The 19,569-nt window shown below is 37.5% G+C and overlaps 1 protein-coding gene across 1 annotated transcript in view; it reads right to left on the reverse strand.

The window, feature by feature from the left end:
- The window catches only part of ANO4 (anoctamin 4), a 116,737-nt gene that overhangs the window by 65,699 nt on the left and 31,469 nt on the right, over nt 1–19,569 (reverse strand). The gene's annotated exons all lie outside the window — the stretch shown is intronic.

The following is a 19,569-nucleotide window of genomic DNA, read 5'->3' on the forward strand; positions in this document are numbered from 1 at the left end:
GAAACCCATGTTGTGATGGGAGAGGCAGTCCCTTCTGTTGTGCATGTGTGCTTCCTTTACGTGGAAAAGAGGACATGGAGGGCAGACAGATACATCTATGGGTTGAGTGTATATAACATGAAGAGAACTTTATGTAGGGCATGCACATCAGCATGGCTGCTACCCAACAGAAAGCTGTCTGGCAAAGATGTGGTGCAAAGAGGAGGATGTGCAGCATCTGGTGGATGTGCAGCAAAGAGGAGAAGAGGAAGAATTTGGCTCTGTTTGCACTCAGGAGGAGACACAGTGTTCTACAAGAAAGCTACAGCAGGTTTGGCTGAAGCTGATATGAGAACACAGAGAGCCACATGATAATAGTGGAAGATAAAATGTTCAAATTCTAATGAATATTAATTAAATTTTCATGAAGTTACATACAATTTTAGGCAATCAAGTGGATGACCTAAGAAATAGGTAAAGGTGTACTTAGCATGAGAAAAGGAATATATGATGACAGAAAACCAGGCAAAAAAATTGTTAGTTAGCTTTGGGGATGATTTCTTGGTTTTTTAGATGTTGTCCTATATTCAATGTTTCTCACATAAATTCTTGGTTAACACAAGTTATTAGGAGTTCTTAAATCTAGTAGTGTTTATCTGGAAACTACTGTGACTATATGGGTGAGAGGCTGACATTTATACTTTTTGCACTGTCCCTCCACTATCCTGATAGATGCTGAAATTGTTGCATTTACATGTCCATGTCCTTAGAGTAGGTAAAAAACTGTTACTAGTTTGTGACATGATAAGAATGAAAATTCCAACATTTAAGAAACATATATATGATTTTCTTTAGCACATCAAAAAACTTCAACAAACAAACAAACAAACAAAACCCCAAAACTAAATCAAAGAAAAAAAACAAACAACCCACCCACCCAAAATCCCAATCCAGTCACTAGAGAGTATAAACAATACAGTGTTGTACCTTAATGGACACAGAGGAATATTTGTACTCAAAATATTACTGGGGTGCAAATATAGATTTAACATATAAAGGAATAAGTGACTTTCTGGTGCTAAAAGCTGAAGAAAAAAAATCTTTCTTCTTTGCTGATGAATTTCTGAAAAATATTTCAATACAAAATGATACAACAGCAACCAAATGCCCCCAAGAGACTTACTTCAGAGACAATGAATTCACTTGCACTCTTTCCTTGACTTTTATGGATTCTAAATCAGGCTTTAATTATGTTTTTCTTTATAGGTACATTTCACAAATTAGCTTTTATTTCCCCATGAGAATTTAGCAAGGAGATACCACAAAATCAAAACTAAATTCTGCCACTCTAAAAATCTCCTGCAAACTGCTCTCTCAAAGGTGAGATTAAGTCTGCAGTGGATTGGTGGTTTTGTCATAAATAGCTTGATTAAAAAGCAAAACAGAACAAAATCCACCAAAACTCAAAAGAACCACCTAAGAAGCCCAACATAAAGAAACTACAGTACTGACACACCAACAAAAACTGAAAAATGGAAGGAATTTATTAAAAACAGCTTCTAAACTTAGTGATGGCTGTTAAACAGGAAGTTTATGGGTATTTTCCAGCATATTGTAGTTCAAGCCATACTAGATATGAAAGCCAAAAATGACTTGTGAAGATGCTGTTTCACAAGTAATCACTATCTAAATTTGGTCCCTTATGTGTTACATGTTTTCGTGTAGAAACATTAAAAACTTCCAAATAGTTATCACAATACAGATGTTTAAAGAATATTATTTTTACTCTATATATTGCAATGCTGGTACATCAAAATCTTTTCAAAATTACAATCAGCTTTGCCAACAGAAGATATAACCAACATCTAATCAAAATATACTTCATATGTTTAGTTATATTCAGAAAAAAAAAAGAAATAATAATGCTAAATTATTAATATAAAAATCCCTTTCTCTTGGATTTGCTTATTTTAAGTGTTCATAAAGGAAAGCACTAAACAAGGCTGAGAAAAGCAAGGCTGGAAAAAAGATTGGAAAGAGAATAACAAATCCAGATGCAGGACACTGTCAGGACACTGACACACAAACCCAGTGTGACAGGACAGTCACACTCACCTAGTCTAAGGAGTAAACAGCTAGCTAAAATATCTGGGAAAACGACAACATGAAGATCATCTTCATTACAAAAATACTTTAGTGAATGGAATCTCCTAAAGTCTATTGGTTAGATTAGTATTTAGACTCAGTATCCTTCATCTTATAAATGTTTCAACTGAGAATAGTTCTATTTTGTTGTAATTGACTTTCAAGGGTTGGCTCATTAAATGATTTCAAGAAGTAAACTCAATTTCACATTATGGGAACATGCAAACAAAAATCAATGTAACATTACTCCCCTTGGAAACTTAAATAAGACAAGTACTGACAGGAGCAATCTGCTCTGAAGTGATGTCCAGATGGTGAAGAAAGAAAAAGAGAGGAATTAAGGGGGCAGACCAATGAGATAAAACACTCAGCAAACACAGAAATGGAATAAATATTTGGAACTGACCTGCTGCACCAGTGGCTATAGTTATCACCATGCAATAATTTTCAGGCCACCAATGTTTAAATAAATTGTTTGTTTTGAGCTGATTTATTGAGGAGGAGTGTCCATAAAAACGTGATTTTCTTCTGGTCACTAACAAACATTCTCAGTGGTCTTCAGAACAGCCTAAAGCCAGGATGACAAGAGACTTACCAGAATCAGACAACTGTAGACTCGTCTAGGACGGAAGGGATCTCCAGGGTTCATCTGGGCTAAGCCTCTGGCTAAAGCAGGGCTAACCTAGATCAGCCTGATAGGACAGGAGTTTGTCCCATTAAGTACTGAATATCTCTACAGGCAGAGATTCACAGCCTTTGGGCAATCCACTGACTGAAACTGGCTAAAGAAAAGAATATTCTCTGTGGAAGAACTGCTCTTCTCCATAGAGAAATGTTGGCTTAAAACGACCACTTTCTAGACTTGTTTTGCTTTAAAAACACCCTTATTTATTACAAGAACTGTATTTAATTGTTATTTTCATTAAGAAGTGGTAGTAAGGTATATTTAATTTAATTGACCTGATCTTGAAAATAGGTTTGTATGGTAAAATTCCGATCACCAGAGTACAGGTTATAGATAGTCAATATACATTTTGGCTTCACTGACAAACATCATTAGTACCGTACCATTGCTGCCAGTCCTAGAATACAGGCAATACTATAGGTTCACATACTATAGACTCGCCCTTCTGGCAAGGTTACCTTTCTATTTTGCCATTAAGTTTATAAAGACATTGCTATTTCCCAAAGAAATCAAAACAACTGCAAACACCTTTAAAAACAAAGCCACATTTTCTTCCCCAGTATCACTATAAGGAGTAAAGAGACTAAAGCATGGGCCGTTTATGTAACTCCAAAAGCAGAAATACCTGCTGTGGTGAGTTACAGTCATCAACTAGTTTGAGGAAGGCTCGTAAAGGTCAGGTTGTGGTTGTCCTTCTAAAGCAGTCACAGAGCAGTGCTAACTGCTGGTTAAGTCCTGGCCACTAACTCCCATCCTGCAAGCATTCTAACATCTTTTGATGGCAGGATTTAAACATATATATGTATATATATATATATATATTTGCTATTGACTTGACTCCGCTTATTCTGAATTTATCATTGCTAGTCTGACTAGAAGCAGAGTTATGCTGACATGGAATGTCTCTTGAAAAGCCCATATTTTGCTGCATTTGCAGGCTGCCTTCCAGCATCAAGGCTAAAGATTAGTATCTTTTGTCAAATATCCTCTTGAACATTCTCCTCCTCTTGCTAATTTTGGTTCATTATCAATAATATCGTCAGCTCATTTTAAGACAAAAGCAGCTGTAGGTACTCACCTTGATATAAGCCTTTCTGGAGTCTAAAAGTTAAGGAAGTTTAGAAAACCTATTTACAACATACAGCCTTGAAGGATAAAATTACAGCATCTCCAATTGAATGGTGCCGTTGTTTATTTGCCTTGAGGCTACTAGGCAGGTTTTCATTCATGTATGCAAAAAATAGGGCGAAAAAAAGTCAAGATGTACCATTAAGGCATTTACCCCATCATTGAAGAGAAAATTTCTCAAGGCTAAGTCTCTCTTCACCTCTAAAAGCCTTCCTCACAAAAGTAAAATAAGTAAGATTTTGAAACAGATTCAACAACCAGAATTAATATCACCTGCTTTAGGAAGATCCTACAAGGCAAGTTAAAAAGCCAGACAAGAAACAGTTCTTTACATTTTGGCGAATCTAGCTAATTTCTGGTAAGACCATAATGCAAGGAAAAACAGAAAAGAAGACAAAATCAACATACTTCCTCTAGTAACTTCCTCTTCTCTCTGTAATCTAGCTGTGTATGGTGTTTGAGTTTAGAGTAGTAAATAGTAACTATTACATGTTCCACTGCTTTTGAGGATTGCTCAACAGAACAGATTGGTTTGTCATGCAGAGTGAATTGAGTGGAAAAACAAAACCCAACAAAATTTAGTTGATTAAACTGTTCTTCCTCTGCAAAACCAAAGTAAGTGTAAATTCATGTGGGTAATTCCATAGAGCTGGAAAAACAGAAGGTATATTCTGCCAATAGTTTTCCAGTGCATACATTACCACTGGGCAATCATTTAGATATTGCTGATATATATCCGATTTCAGGGGAAATATTGCATGCTCACAAACATTAGCCTCCACATTCAAGCTTCTGAGGAACCTAATGAATAACAGTGCCAATATCTTTCCCATGTGTACTTTCAATCAATGCACGGGTTTAATGAAAAAGGGGAATATAGTTTTCATATTTTAATTAGGATATTAAGAAGCCTTGGACTTGCAAGAAACTGTAGGGTAAAAGCAGTAAGGATGAAAATAAGAGTAAAAAACATAGCCCTACATAAAAAATAGGAAGCCATTTATAAAAGTAATTTTGACCTGAGAACACTGGCATGTGAAATGTAGAATAACTTGATGTAAGGAGACAGAGACACATGATTACAGTTTAGAATGATTTTTATGAGAAATCTCATGGCAAAATATGATGATGAAGTGAAGCTGTTTCTTCACTTTGCAAAGTACTTGTGGAGGATCTGCTCCAGTGGAGTTAGTAATGCAGGCAGGTGGCTGCTTCCTGCCAGCATTCAGGCAATGTGTCATCTAATCCAGCTCAGAGCAGGTGTCATTGCCACAGTGCTTAATTTCTGGCAGCATTTGACAGGATGTCAATTCTGGAACAGAACAAGGGGAAATGCTTGCAATGTTCTTCTATGTAGACAAAAATGCGTGAGTGGGAGGACAGCTTCAAGAACAGGGTAGGTTACTTGAGTAGAAGTAAAATGCAAATACTATCTCATTGCTCAAATTTACCATGCAATGATGAGCTCACAATCTGCAGCAGAGAAATACATATTCCTTAAGAATATGTCATTCCATAAGAAATTACATCAGAAGGAAGTCTTTAATTCCAACAAATGTCATCTAAATCTGCAGAATGGATTACAGTAACTTACCTTACAGTAAGGTAACTTAGATGTAGTAAATCAACCATGGAAACAATATCCTCTGACTTGGACTGCACTTCCGAGAGAAAAGAGTTAGAAATACCTGCAAGCATGATCATCTTAATGGAAAATGTTGATATGGTTGTGAGATAATGATAACACATTGCTCGATAAATCCATCAGCAATTCTGAATGAATACAGGTTAGACCCATCTGGGTAAGATTTCTGTGGCAAAATAGCTAATGATATGGTTTTTATCTGACATTAATCTTTTAATTCCTCTGGACTGGAAAATTACTATAAACTTGTGAAATCATTATTTGCAGATTTAAAAATGCAGCTAGCTAAAATCTCTGGGCAGAATAATGCATTTTTACTTATGAAAACAGTATTTGACATTATCTCTTCGCATGAAATTTAAGTTATGAGCTCAAATTTTAGATTAAAAAAGTTAATGCTTTATACAGTGGTAGTTGACATCATCAAATCTTTTTGACTGTTCTATGGGCTGATGAAAGGCCTCCTAACTACATTATTTTACTTTTGACATCACAGGCCATTAAAAATACATCACACAATTGAACTGCATTTTATAAGGCAGTTTCCTTTGTGATTTTTCTCAAGTGTAAAATATGAAGCTGATATTTTTCCAATATGCATTTATTTCTCATTAATAATTTTTGTGAAGTAGAAAATACTTACATTTAATGAATTGTCCATTAAATATTCATGTTTGCTTTTAGAGGCTTATTGGAAAAACATTGCTTTGGTAAAGAAAAAGGCAATTTATTTTTTCTCCAACAGTTAATTTCACAAACATGATGATTAATCAAATACACAAAAAGTGCAGACAGGCTTATGATAGCTTTTTCATACAAATAACCTAGAGAAAGCTGAATAAGCTTCTTATTGCATCATAGATTAATATAGGCTATCTAGTCAAATCTTCTACTCTAAATAGGGACAACTAGAGTGGTTTGAGGGTCTTCAGTATCTCTGTGGCTGGAGACCTTGCAACCTGTCTGGGCACCAGAGTGTCTCTGGAGAGAAAGGTCACAGCTGAACTTCCACGTGGATGTAGAAGTGTTGGCAGCAGCCCAGGTTCTGAACACCTGCCCATGCTCCAACAGTGTGAAGCTCTTTGATTGTTCAACTCCCTCTTCAGAGTCTTGTTTGTCAGCTCATACAATCAAGGAAGACAAGAAATACATATATGACTATCAATCTGGACTCTAAATTCTTTCCAGGATGAAATGAACTGCCTTGCAGCTCTCTGTACACCTCTGTATTTGATGGTGCAACTCAAAATTCTTTCTAAAGGGAGACATACATGAGCTCAACAAGAGCACAGTTGAAGAGGAGACTATGCTTAAGGTCACTGTCAGTTCAGTCCAGTCCATATGACATGAGCCCCAAGTTCTTCAAGCCAGCTACACATCCACCACATGAGTAATTACAGGCAGAGGTATTAGCCCATGCCATAGGGGAAGCAGTGGGGCAATGCAGATGCTCTTTAGCACAGCTTGTTATCTAGGGTGCTGTCCCATGCTGGCATATCTAGAATAACTATCTTGACTGGCAACACCCAAGTGGGTTTCTGCATCATTCCAGGCTGTGCAGGACACACATGTGCCTCTGCTCTGCAGGAAAGTCACAGAAGAGCACTCTGACTGCTCCTTCTCAGACTTAATACAGCTTCTCATCTTCCAGGGAAGAAAAAGCACCAAGGAAAAACCAAGATTCAGTTAAATGAGGGGGAAACATTCATGTGAAGAATGTGAATCACTCAGAACTCTGCCAGTTACAGTTACTCATAAACTCTGCTACTCTGGGCAACTCAAATGATTGTTCACTCAACTAATATCTCAGTTTTCTGTGCCTTACTTATCTTACTGCAAGGATTATTAGAATTGGAAAGAGTTTGAGGAGCCATCTCCTAATAATTCATTTCATATTGTTCAAATCATTGCTGCAAAACTTTCCTTCCTTCCTTATTTAAAGGCAGAGATATGAGCAAGCCATTTGCCTTTTCTTCTTCCCCTTTATGCAAACTGTTATACAGTTGTTATATTTCTTTAATAAGATGGACAAAGTGAATTTCTGAGCAATGACATTCTGTAGTCTTACTGAGGTACTCAAGTGATCTGATACACTAAAAGGATGCAAACAAAATTTTACAAGGAAAGCTGTTTTGTAAATATGCCAGAGCATATGGTAGAGCAGCCATCTCTTCAGATACATCACCATTACTACACAAAAGGGAAGTTCTTTCTAAAGTTCTTCCCAAAATGTGATGGTGCGAATAGGCTTGATTACTACTATTCAGTTCACAATTCATACTAAAATAATTAGATAGATTGACCTTCTTTTAAATCCCAAACCATGCTCAGACTGTATAAGACTTCCCAAAAAAATTAAATACAAAACCCCAAGAGATAAAGAAAAATTCATCATAATGTGTTGTCTTCAGCTAACCACAGTTCCATGTTGATCATAAAAAGAAATCTCACAGTTTAGTGCCAAGTGGAAATTTCTAATAATTGGTGGTGTACCTGATTTTTCTGCACAGCTAAGCTCGCAGTAATTTGACTTCTATATGTAACTAGATCATCTGATGTTATAAACCAGCACACCAGAAAGAGAAGAAAAAAACCCACTTGCTTAAGCAAAGATAGAGTAATGAGAATCTAACTGGAGACAATGTGAGATTGAAATACATAACATCTCTATGAAGGCAAAACTCTGGATCCTTTGTGCATCTGTGTACAAATCCCTTCATTTGTTAGACATGCTTTAAATGAAACAAACAAGGACAAATTATGAATTTGCTTCAGACTGTTTTAATTTATTGTGATAAAGCAATGACCATACATGGCACAATGAATTGTGAAGGCAGACACCTAAGCATGAGCTCTGCTATTGATGAAGTATTGCTGTTCCCAGTGTGCCTACTGACATAAGGTGCTGGATGAAAACACCTCATGTATGACACAGAAGAGCTGAGCAGCACCAGATGAGGCTCAGTTCTTAATAGTTCAGATAAGTGTGATAGAGCACAGAGATGATTTTTCTCTCCTAGTTTAGAGCTCTAACATGCAGATTTAATGAGAGGAGTTGCAGAAAACAAACAAGTCCTTTTTTTCTTGCAAGATAACTATCACTGTCACATGAGGTAACATTAGTTTTCATCTGATTGCATATGTTGCAAAGTGGTGGTACTAATCCTGAAATTGTTTGCAGAAAAATGTTGGGTTTGGGGTTCCCTATGATGCTGTGAAATGAAGGCCACACATACACTGGAAAAGAATTCCCCTTTCCAAATTCCCTTGTACCATGGAAACTGTAATAAGCTGTAATAAGAATTCTTTGCTTGATAGACATAACTGTTCTTTTCTAGAAATAAAAAATATTATTGTCTTTAAGAAGTGCCCAGCTAACAAAAGGCAGTTTGTTCAGCTTAGGAAAGTATAAAGGTCTTTTTTATCTATTGACAGATAAATATTTCTAGATTTTTTTATTTTGCCCGTTTTTATAAGGGCTGTGCCTCTCAGAGTTGCAGCAGAGAGTTCACAGTCCAAAAGTGAAACAGAAGTTATGAAGGACATTTTAGCTCTGTGGTAGTATTCAGATCCTTTTATTCAGTGGAAAATTTTGGAGTAGAATTGAAATTCTCATCTATTTTACCTCTGGAACCAATATGCTTACAGCAATCGGTTTCATTCTCTTCTACAGGGAAGTATAGAAATATAGCACGGAAATAAAATTATGAGCTCACTTCACTTAATAACCCCAGTTTTTCAAGCTCTTTATAGATGCAGTGTTATAGACATTTTCTTCTATTACAAAGATTTCCTGACAGGAAAATTATAATTCCACTAGATAATTTTTTGACATAAAGCAATATAGTTCATACACCAATGGCTCTATAGATAATAATCATTTTGTTGAAAAGAATTTTGTTAAAAACACAGCATTTTTGGCTCAATGAATATTACAAAAGATATTTTAAAACTGGGGGGAAATTCCACTAGTGTTACATCACTATACAATGGGAAAATTTTTGCAAAATGCAGAACACTATCTCAACAAACCACCTCTTATGGTACTGTAATTGCACATACAGTGCAGGCTGTTGTTCCTGACAAACTTTTAAAGTATAACATTCAGCATGTCCAGGAAGTATGGTGTAGAAGTGTACTTTGCATCATTTGATGCAGCTTTATAGAATAACTATAATTACTTGTGTTGTACAAACACACATACGCTGTCATGCATAACCTCTTCTGAATGTCAGTGGTGAATTGACACTTTTCTGAGTGGTGAATTGGTTAGGGAAGAAATGATATGTATGGCATATACCATACCCATACCCAATAAAAATTGTATGGCATATACCTTTCCTAGTTCTTGGTACTAGGGACTGAAAGCTTTGAACTGAATTGTTATCATCACAGTAGAACAGCTGGTGAATTTCTTTTCTAAAAGAATGTTAATGCCCTATTGTCCACAATTGTCATATTGCTCTTCAAAAAAGGAAAGATTACAAAATTACAAAAAACAACTAATATCTGGAGCATAATATTTCAAAGCAATTCCCCCTCCCCCTTTCTGTGTCTTACACACACATATCCAGAAACAAAGCTGACAAATACTTTTCTAAATGGTATATTTGTTTCCTCCTCCAGAATCCCCTCTGCATCTTGCTTGCTTACTTGCTCATCAGCCAAAGTCACACTTCTCTTACCAGTTCCTCTCATCACCACAGAAGGCAGCTAGTCCTGCCCATCTCTCTGGCTGTGTGTGGTGTGTGATGGAGGCAGCTCACACGTCAGATCTCTGCCAACGGCGGCCTCTGGAGCACACAAATTAGAGATCTCTGGTTTTTAAACTTCAGTTTGAAAAAGTGACAGGAAGTAATCTTAACTTTTGAATTGGAGGAACCTTGTATAAAATATACAAAAACTAAATTTCCCAAACTACCAAGGGAACGAGAATGTGGGGACTCTTGCTTTGTCCAGATGGTATTTAAGCACAAAATGGGAAAAAAATTGAAAGCTTTAAAATATTTTTTTCTGGCAGATTTTAAGTGAAGAGCTCATCTAACTCAGATGCCATCTTCCCTTTAAAACATGAAAGGTTAACAGGAAAATATCAAAATACTAATAAGGAAAGAGCTCTGGGTAACAACTGAGCCATCAACACCACTGTACATCGTTGGTGGAAAGTGCAGTGGCAGCGACACTGACAAGGAAATAGAAAGTCTAATGTTGGAAATGTCACCAAGTGCCTAAAGTGATGAACTTAACTAACATTTGAATATTTTTAATGTATAATGAAGAGCAAAGGAAAGTGGGGGAGGGCAAAACCATGCTCTGTGCTTAGGTAAATGGCTTCTTGTATTACACTCCAATGTCTGACAAACACATTCTTGTAGCACAGAAGATAGAGAGGTTAAATGCAGAAAATATGAACACATGAAGTGCCACTGTTAGAATCAATAAGATAAGCCAGTAATAGAAGCTTGACTATAGTAAGATGCAGGAAGATTTTAAAAAAGTGAAAATCAAATTAAGAGCATACAGGACTCAAATTCCCTAGTCCTTTATTTGTATAGCTATTCAGCAGGGGGTAAAGTACAGCCCGAGTAAGAAATAGATGGATTTTAAAGAAAAATCAGAGTAGGACAATAAGAATGATAAAGAATTTCGGGAAACTTGACCTAGGGGAAAAACATTGTTCAAAATACAGATGGAATTCAAAACACCAAAGAAAATGTTAAGCAGAGACCACAGTAACATTTTAAAAATAAGTAACAAATAGTTTTGAATAGGAAGGGAATGAACTGCACTCCATTTTCCTTCTCAATCAGGCAAGAAATAACTGGATTAAATTGTAGCTAAGGAGGTTTAGGTCAGATCCTATCTAACACCAGACAAGAATTGCTAGGACTTGGCATGTAGGACTGTAAAGAATGAGTGGCTGAGAGTGCTTAGCCTGGGATAAAAGGAGAAGCCCTATATTATGCTTTCATGTGGATGTTACTGTAATAAACCCTGTCAAGCAGGCCAAAATGGTTCTTTACTTAAACTCTTTGCCAACATCCACATACACATATTTTGCTTTTACCATAATAAAACCAATAAAGAGCTATTTGATAAAAATCACAGAGGACTCAGGCAAAAGTGGTATTAAAAGCACAAGTTTCTTCAAACACATCAAATATCCTTCAGAGTTTCAACAGTATCTGTGTGCTGTACTTACTGTGGAATGTTATTATTTTACTTGAAATTGCTTTCTGAGATCTTCAGTTTTAACAGGCTCCAAGATCAAAATTTAGCTGTTAAGGACATGAGAAACACGTCTTCCCTTTGTTAGAGGCATACACTTAATCTACAAGAGGCTAGGAACTCAAGAGTAACACAATGAAAGAGATCAGTGCTTTTGGATATTGGTAACAGTTTGTTGACAGTGGTCCAGGGCTTTGGTGAACAGTTAAAATATCTGTCAGGTGTTTCGAGAGGTGCATATGCACAGCTGAGAAAATTCAAATTCTAGGTATTCAAGAAAGCTTGACATATATTCATGTTCCCATTTTAGTTTTAGGAGTTTTAGGAAGTGACTGTGATAATCTCTGAACACAGGATAAGGAATGTAAGTGCAAGTAATCAGTTCATGTCCAGGTACATCCTAATGTGACCTGAACCAAATTGTGGCCCAACACTATGTCCCAGGCTGTTGATCTAATTTTATTTTTCTGTAGTCACATGAAATAAAATGCTGGTCCAGAGACCCCGATTGCAAAGGCTTGTTAGATCATTTCTGCATCAAGAATCTAGTCATGAGTTTAGGAAATGAGGTTTTCTTTTATGTGACATATTTTCTAATGGAAAATATCCTTCGTGCACTACAAGTAACCTATGAAATTAATTAAGACGATAGCATATAAAAGCTTTTGCTAGCAAGTCATGGTTAGTCCTGTATGAACATTCCAGTGATCAGCAGCGATACCATTTAGAGAGGAAAGTATTTTGCTGCAACACCAAGTTGAATGAATTTTATGAAAATGGAGCAAACTGGACAAGGTTTCTAAAAATTTGCCAGGGAACATGTGAAAATTTTCACTTTGATTTATTTAAAAAAAATGCCCATACATAATAGCATGTTTTGGTACTTCACTGTATTATATCTGTCTCTCTTTTGTAAGGATAGCCTTTTAAACAACTAGCACAGCATATTAATATCAGGTATTTAATACTGAATCAATGGAGGAGGTACAACTGACACAGAAGAAGGCTTCATGCATCAGCACTTCATTGTTTCCCTTTTATTCCCTTCATCTTACATGCATTACACCAGTGTGCCCTCTCTACCCCTACTACTACTACTTGTAGTGCATGAAGGATATTTTCCATTAGACAATATGTCACATAAAAGAAAACCTCATTTCCTAAACTCATGACTAGATTCTTGATGCAGAAATGATCTAACAGAAGCCTTTGCAATCGGAGTCTCTGGACCAGCATTTTATTTCATGTGACTACAGAAAAATAAAATTAGATCAACAGCCTGGGACATAATGTTGGGCCACAATTTGGTTCAGGTCACATTAGGATGTACGTGGACATGAATTGATTACTTGCACTTATCCTGTGTTCAGAGATTATCACAGTACAGCTCAGCACTCCATGTGTCATTGCCTTCAATACTGTTCACCTGTCCTACACAGTTGTAGCCCATTAGGGATGAGTCTTGCCCACAGCCCCATTCCCAATCACCACAAACTGTGTGCTTACACTGAATCTATTTGAATGAAATATTTTCACATATTCAAAATGTTTCCCTTTCCTCAGCTAAAACTCTTTGCTAATCTATATTAGTGATTATTAATTCCTTGTCTTTCTCCTTTGCTGCATTCTGTTAAGATATTCTCCATAAATACAGAACAATTGTTTCGGATGTTAAGGGCTTGTGTTGTATTTCCAAAGACATTTTACACTCACATTTTTATAGTGGTAATTATACAATGAGAAGGGAGCTTTTCTTACATATCTACCATGATTTAATGTGGATATGCCTCCACATTTTGATTCTACTGTCCTTTTATGCTTTCTCACCATCATTCTAAATTCCCCCTTTTCCCAAAACTCTAGTGTGCTCACCTTTCCAAAATCATTTTTGTGTTGTACCTTTTGGCTGAAATAATACATTAGTAGGAGACATGAATTGTGTTTCCTTTCATAAGACAGACAAAAAACCAGCCCAAGATGGAAATGTAAATCGGCATGGCAAGCAGTCATCAATTCCCAATCAAAACATCAAAGAACAAAAAATGTCCGATAATGGAAAACTGCAGAAACATTAATCCATTCCATAGCTTGGGGGTTTTAGAATGGAAATTTTCAGTTGTCAAACAATTCCGTTAGTTGTATACTTTGTATTACACCAGTACTGGGGATGATCTTGCAATCCACAGGTCAATTAATATAAATCTATAGGTAACACCTGGACTGAGGGCAAACAAAATGCCTTATCTTGGGTAGTTTATAGATATGGTGTGTGACAGGTATCTGACCCAGTTTCCCTTGCTGGATACTGGCAGGCCACTGTATTTGTATCAAAATACTGGCAGTATCATGTCTCTAAGCCTGTTGATCCTGAGAAGTTCCCTGAAGGCTTACTCCCAAGGAGCAGACACCACAGGTATGATTCAGGGCAACTAAGTTTAGATATCTGCAATGGAGTGGAACAGGCATCTTCAAGGTATAATTAATTTGTTCTATTTTCCTCAGAATGAGATGAACTGATGCATATTAAGGGCTTGTTCCTACCTAGTTGGATTATGTACATTGTCAACAGCTACAGTCAGTAGGTTTAGGTTTTTTTCCTCTTGGGGCTCTGCAGTACAACCACCTTTTTTGCCCTGGACTCCTGTTACCTTCCTCATAACCCACATCAACTTCTGCAGTAGCTGAGAAATGTTACTTCCTACAACTGCACCTTCATGCGTGCCTCTAGTGCACTGCTCAGCTGTCTGGGACACATCACAGTACCAGCATTTGATTCAGAACGTTTTACAAGGCCTTGGCTGCCATCCATTTTCCTCATCCTACCCTATTTATTCTTCCCTCAGAGAAGACATAGGGAGATGCATATCTTTAAATAACAAAGCCTCCCATCAGTGTCCTCTGTACTTTAAAAAGCCTCTTGAATTTGGTCAGTACTTACTGTATTTCATTACTTGAATACTTCTTTCCTGTGAATTTATGAAGCTCATGACAAAATCCACAAATTTGCACAAGAACATTGACCTGGAATGTTCTAGAAATCACAGCGTCTATCCTCTCAGCTGCTGTTTCAGGACATTTGTTTAATCCAATCTTGTCTCAGAAAATCACAGTTTCCAATAGCAATAGCACTCACAGTGCAACTTCAAGAACTCTGGTGATTGAAGGACCAGGCTGCAATTTATAGAAAATCTACAGAATTCTACAGAAAAAAGCCACGACCATCCTGATCTAACATTGCTGATCTCTGCCTCACGAAGTTGGCCTTCAGACATGCCTTCCCCTCAGCACACTGGAGCTTCTCCAGATTCCCCAGAAAATGAAGTCACAGAATAGACTATTAACTTATAAGGCACAAAAAGATTCAGAAGTCTAAATCCTAAAAGACAAATTTCTTGAGGAGGAGAACATGAATTTTGCATATTGCAAGACAAAGTATAGAGTCATGGTTTCCAGATGTACGTCTCCATTTCGTTCTTCTCTTATCTTCATTTTCACTTGGAGGCTTTATTCTTTATGAAAAATTTTGAAGTTTTAAAAGGTGTAAGAGGTGGCCTTTAGACAAAAATGTAAGCACAAACTTCTATATTTTAAGAAAGGGAAGTCGATCTTTTTATAAATAGAAAAGTCTATTTGAGTCCATTAACAAAAGCTGTACCTAAGAGGAGTAGTAAGTAGAGTACCATGAGGACCTCCAAGGGTTTTCACACTGTTTTGTCTAAAATGTACTTTTACAGATTCTTTCAAGAGGTTTCAGATAACAAAATAAACTATAATTTATGCCTAGAAGAGAGTTTTGTAAACCAGATAAGACTTTAAACAGGAAGACTTGACTAACTGGCTGACAGAAGTTTCAGTTAGCATGGCTATCTCAGAAACATTTTTCCTTCAAGTCAGGCTATTTTAAACTTTATTGACAACATCACTTCATTATCACTCAAGCAGCAAGCAACAAATACGTAAATATGCAGTGGATAATTCTGCATTTCATTTGGGCCCTGAGACCCATAAACTGAAAGGCCTTTTTCAAGAAAGTTGAGCCCTGATGTAGTTGACAAGTTCTATTTTTTTCTGTTGTCACTACTGAAATACAGGTTATTCAAGGCACAGGGCACCAATGCTCCACTTGCTCCATCACTGACTTAAACCTGTATAACAAAGAAAATCAGACAATGAGAGGGCCTGGAGTTCTTGTGCCAAGAGCAGTGAGAAAGGGAACTGTCCCTTCCAGGTTCACGCTTCCCTCTTGGCACTATTTTCAGGGGGGGCAGCCCCACACCACCTCAGGCTTTAGGGGAAGATGTAGATACCCCCAAGAAAAATCATTACTATTTGGTTTAGATGCATAATGCTGCAAATACCGTGCTGTCTTCTCAAAACAAGTTCAACCCCAAAATCGTTAACATAAAATGAGTACACAAAGCCTACTGCTGGGTTTGTATATACTCTGTCTTTCTGTTCCCTAGAGACAACTTTAGATTTTTGCTTATTAAGCCGTTACTTTAAGGGAGTGTTGTAGCAAACCAGTCATGTCACCTTTGGGCAATGAAAACTCTCACTGTGCATTAAGTGATTGTAGCCTTGGTGTGCTTATTCCTGATGCTGCTGGCAGGTCAAACAACACCTCAAAAATAATTGCAGTTTAAGACCAGTTATTACAAAGGGAAAGGTGACTTTTGACATATCGGAGACATTTCATATATAACCATGAAATTTTTTTCTTAATCTATTGCCTGTCTGTTTTTTTTTCTTCAAAAGATTTTTGATGTTCTGATTTGTGAATGTTGATGACAGTAAATCCTTTGACAAGAAATTTTGCCTGTTCCTGAAAGAATTATGTCAGAGGCTTTTAAATTCCTATTCAGTTATCTATGTGCTTTTCTGTATTACCTCCCTATTCCTTGAAAAAGCCATATTTTTTCAAAAAAGTGGATCAAGTTTTCAGTAACATTTGTTTAGTCTACTACTTTTATGAAGCCCTGTTAAAGGCTGGCACTTGTCAACTCAGAAACATTCATTTATGGGCTCCCTCAGATAATCAAGAAATTTATCTTCAAGAACTGCATTCTGAAATTTGAATTCTGACTGTATCTATCGAGACTTTAATTTATCTCCTCAAATTTTTCCTATAAATTGCCACTGTGCTGTACAGTGGACATAGCATCTGAAATCTAAAACTTTTCCCTCAGAAATTCAGGCAGCTTGAGACTTCTCCACTGTTTAGTGACCATGTTTTTTTTTTGTACAGAACGTTCCCTAGGAAAGGACATTGTTCTGCTTGTACCAACACGTTTTTCTGTAAAACTGCTGAAAAGAGACTCCTTTTGCTATGTGCATTAGGTAATAAGACCAGTCTGATTTCCACTTGCTCTGGTTGAATTGGGATGAAATTAACAGCCCAATGTTTGATATTAAATAGGTGGAAGCACTTTCATTTATAATGCTTGTGGTAAGGTTTGCATTTCAGTCTGGTTCCCTTTGTGCAGGCATAGTTTATGTCATGTTGATGTCCTTGTCCATGATTTGTGGATGTAACCAGATGCAGTGCTTAAAACATTAAATAACAAACTGTATCTGCTAATCATAATATTATGCTGCTCATAAAAATACAAAGCCTGCAGGCTGCATAATTTGTACTGTAAGTTCATTAGCTGTAGATATTTATATGTTAAATAATAGGATCAGAAAAGTGAGAGACTGAAACAACTTAGTAGAACCCATGAAAGCTACGGAATTTTTAATACTAGTTACAGTAGTGGAGTAACATTGAACTACATCTGTGGTGGGTTGACCCTGGCTGCATGCCAAGTACTCACTGAAGACATCACTCCCTTTTTCAACAAGACAGGGGAGAAAATAGAAGAGGAATAGTGCAGGTCTAGATAAGGACAAAGAGAAATCACCCAGCTGTTACTATCATGGGCCAAATAAACTCGACTTGAAGAAATTAGTTTAATTTATTATCAATCAAATTAAAACAGGATAATGAGAAATAAAACCAAACCTTTAAACACCTTTCCCTAACCCTTCCCTCCTTCCAGGCTCAGCTTCACTCCAACTTTTCTCTACTTCCTCCTATCCAGTGGTATGTAGGGACAGGGAATGGCAGCTGCAGTCAATTCATTACCGGTTGTCTCTGCTACTCCTTTCTCCTCAGGAGGAGGACTCCTCATGCTCTTCAGTGTGGGGTCCCTTCCACAGGAGACAGTGCTCCACCAACTTTTTGAACTTGGGTCCTTCCGACAAGCTGCAGTTCATCACAAATTTCTCCAGCATATGTCCCTTTCATGGGATGCAGTCTGTCAGGAACAGATTGTTCCAGTGCGGCTCTCTTGCACGGGATCACAAGTCCTACCAACAAATCTGCTCCAGCATGGGCTCTTCTCTCCAGGAGGTCACAGGTCCTGACAGAACCCTGCTCTACTGTGGGCTTCCCACAGGCTCACAGCCTCCTTTGGGCATCCACTGCTCCAGCGTGGGGTTCTCCAAAGGCTACAGGTAGATATCTGCTCTCCTGTGGACCTCCATGGGCTGCAGGGGCACAGCTGCCTCACTGTGGTATGCACCATGGGCTGCAGAGGAATCTCAGCTCCAGCATCTAGACCACCTCCTCCCCTTCCTTCCTCACTAACCTTGGTGCCTGCAGAGTTGTTCCTCTCATGTTTTCTCATTCCTCTCTTTTGGCTGCTGTTCTGCAGCAGACTTTTTCCTTTTTCAGTACTTTGTCACAGACATGCTACTAATGTTTTTGACACCTTGGAGCTGTGTGGCACTGGCTCTGATAGATGTGAGGGAAAGGTCTAACAACTTCTCACAGAAGCCATCCCTGTAGCCCCACTTAGCACCAAAACTTTGCCATGCAAACCCAATACAAGGTCTCATCTTCTCCAAAGATCAAGAAAGCCTAGTTTTGTCCAGATACCAGTCTGGCCTAAAGGAAATCTGTTGGCCATAGATGACATCCTGTGTATTGCTTGACCAACCACGCATGCACAGTAGGGATAATCACCACTCTCACTGTTGTCCTGGTGCTTCTTAGTACATGCCTGTGTGAGAACATAGGCATCCACATAGCTATCTTTCTCTCTGTCAAAAAGCTCAGAGGACAGCTGATGTAATTTCAGTGGTGGAAACTTTCCCTAGCCACCCTTTTCTCTAGTGGATGGGTGCTTTTGATATGTGCAGAGTAAGCTCAACATGACAGGGAAAAGGTATGAGCACCAAAAAAGCCTAGCAGCCTGGAAAAGATTTTCCAGCTGACCTGCAGTTTACTCCTGGCTACCACACAAGCTCTCCTAGCAAGTTGCAAAACGTCAGTTGACCATAGACTAAGCACTCTGGTTTTAACTGTATGCCTGGTTGATTAAATTAACATCTATAGGAGCAATAAACTACAGAAAAAGTTCTTGTTCTTTCAATAACTGGATAAACTGAAGTCATAAGTGAAACTTGAAATCAACTATAAAGGCACTGAGATTTTATTGTGCCCTGCTCAGAGAACCAAATTACGTAAGCTACGTTTATAAAACACGTTTTCTAACTCAGATCTGCAAGTGCCACTTGGGGTCTGGAAGTCAGCTTAATTCTTTTCTACCCATGAATCACAATCAGAAAAAATATTTATGTAACAGGAATCTCATGAACAATTGCAGTGATGACGCACAAACCAGAAAAAAGCAGATCAGTCTCTCATAACTGTTTTGGCTCTGTATACTAACAACAAGAACAAAAAGGAGTAGATGTCATTTTTTTCCAGAAAGAT

This window comes from Prinia subflava, chromosome 4 (assembly GCF_021018805.1).
Source record: "Prinia subflava isolate CZ2003 ecotype Zambia chromosome 4, Cam_Psub_1.2, whole genome shotgun sequence".
NCBI lineage: Eukaryota > Metazoa > Chordata > Aves > Passeriformes > Cisticolidae > Prinia > Prinia subflava.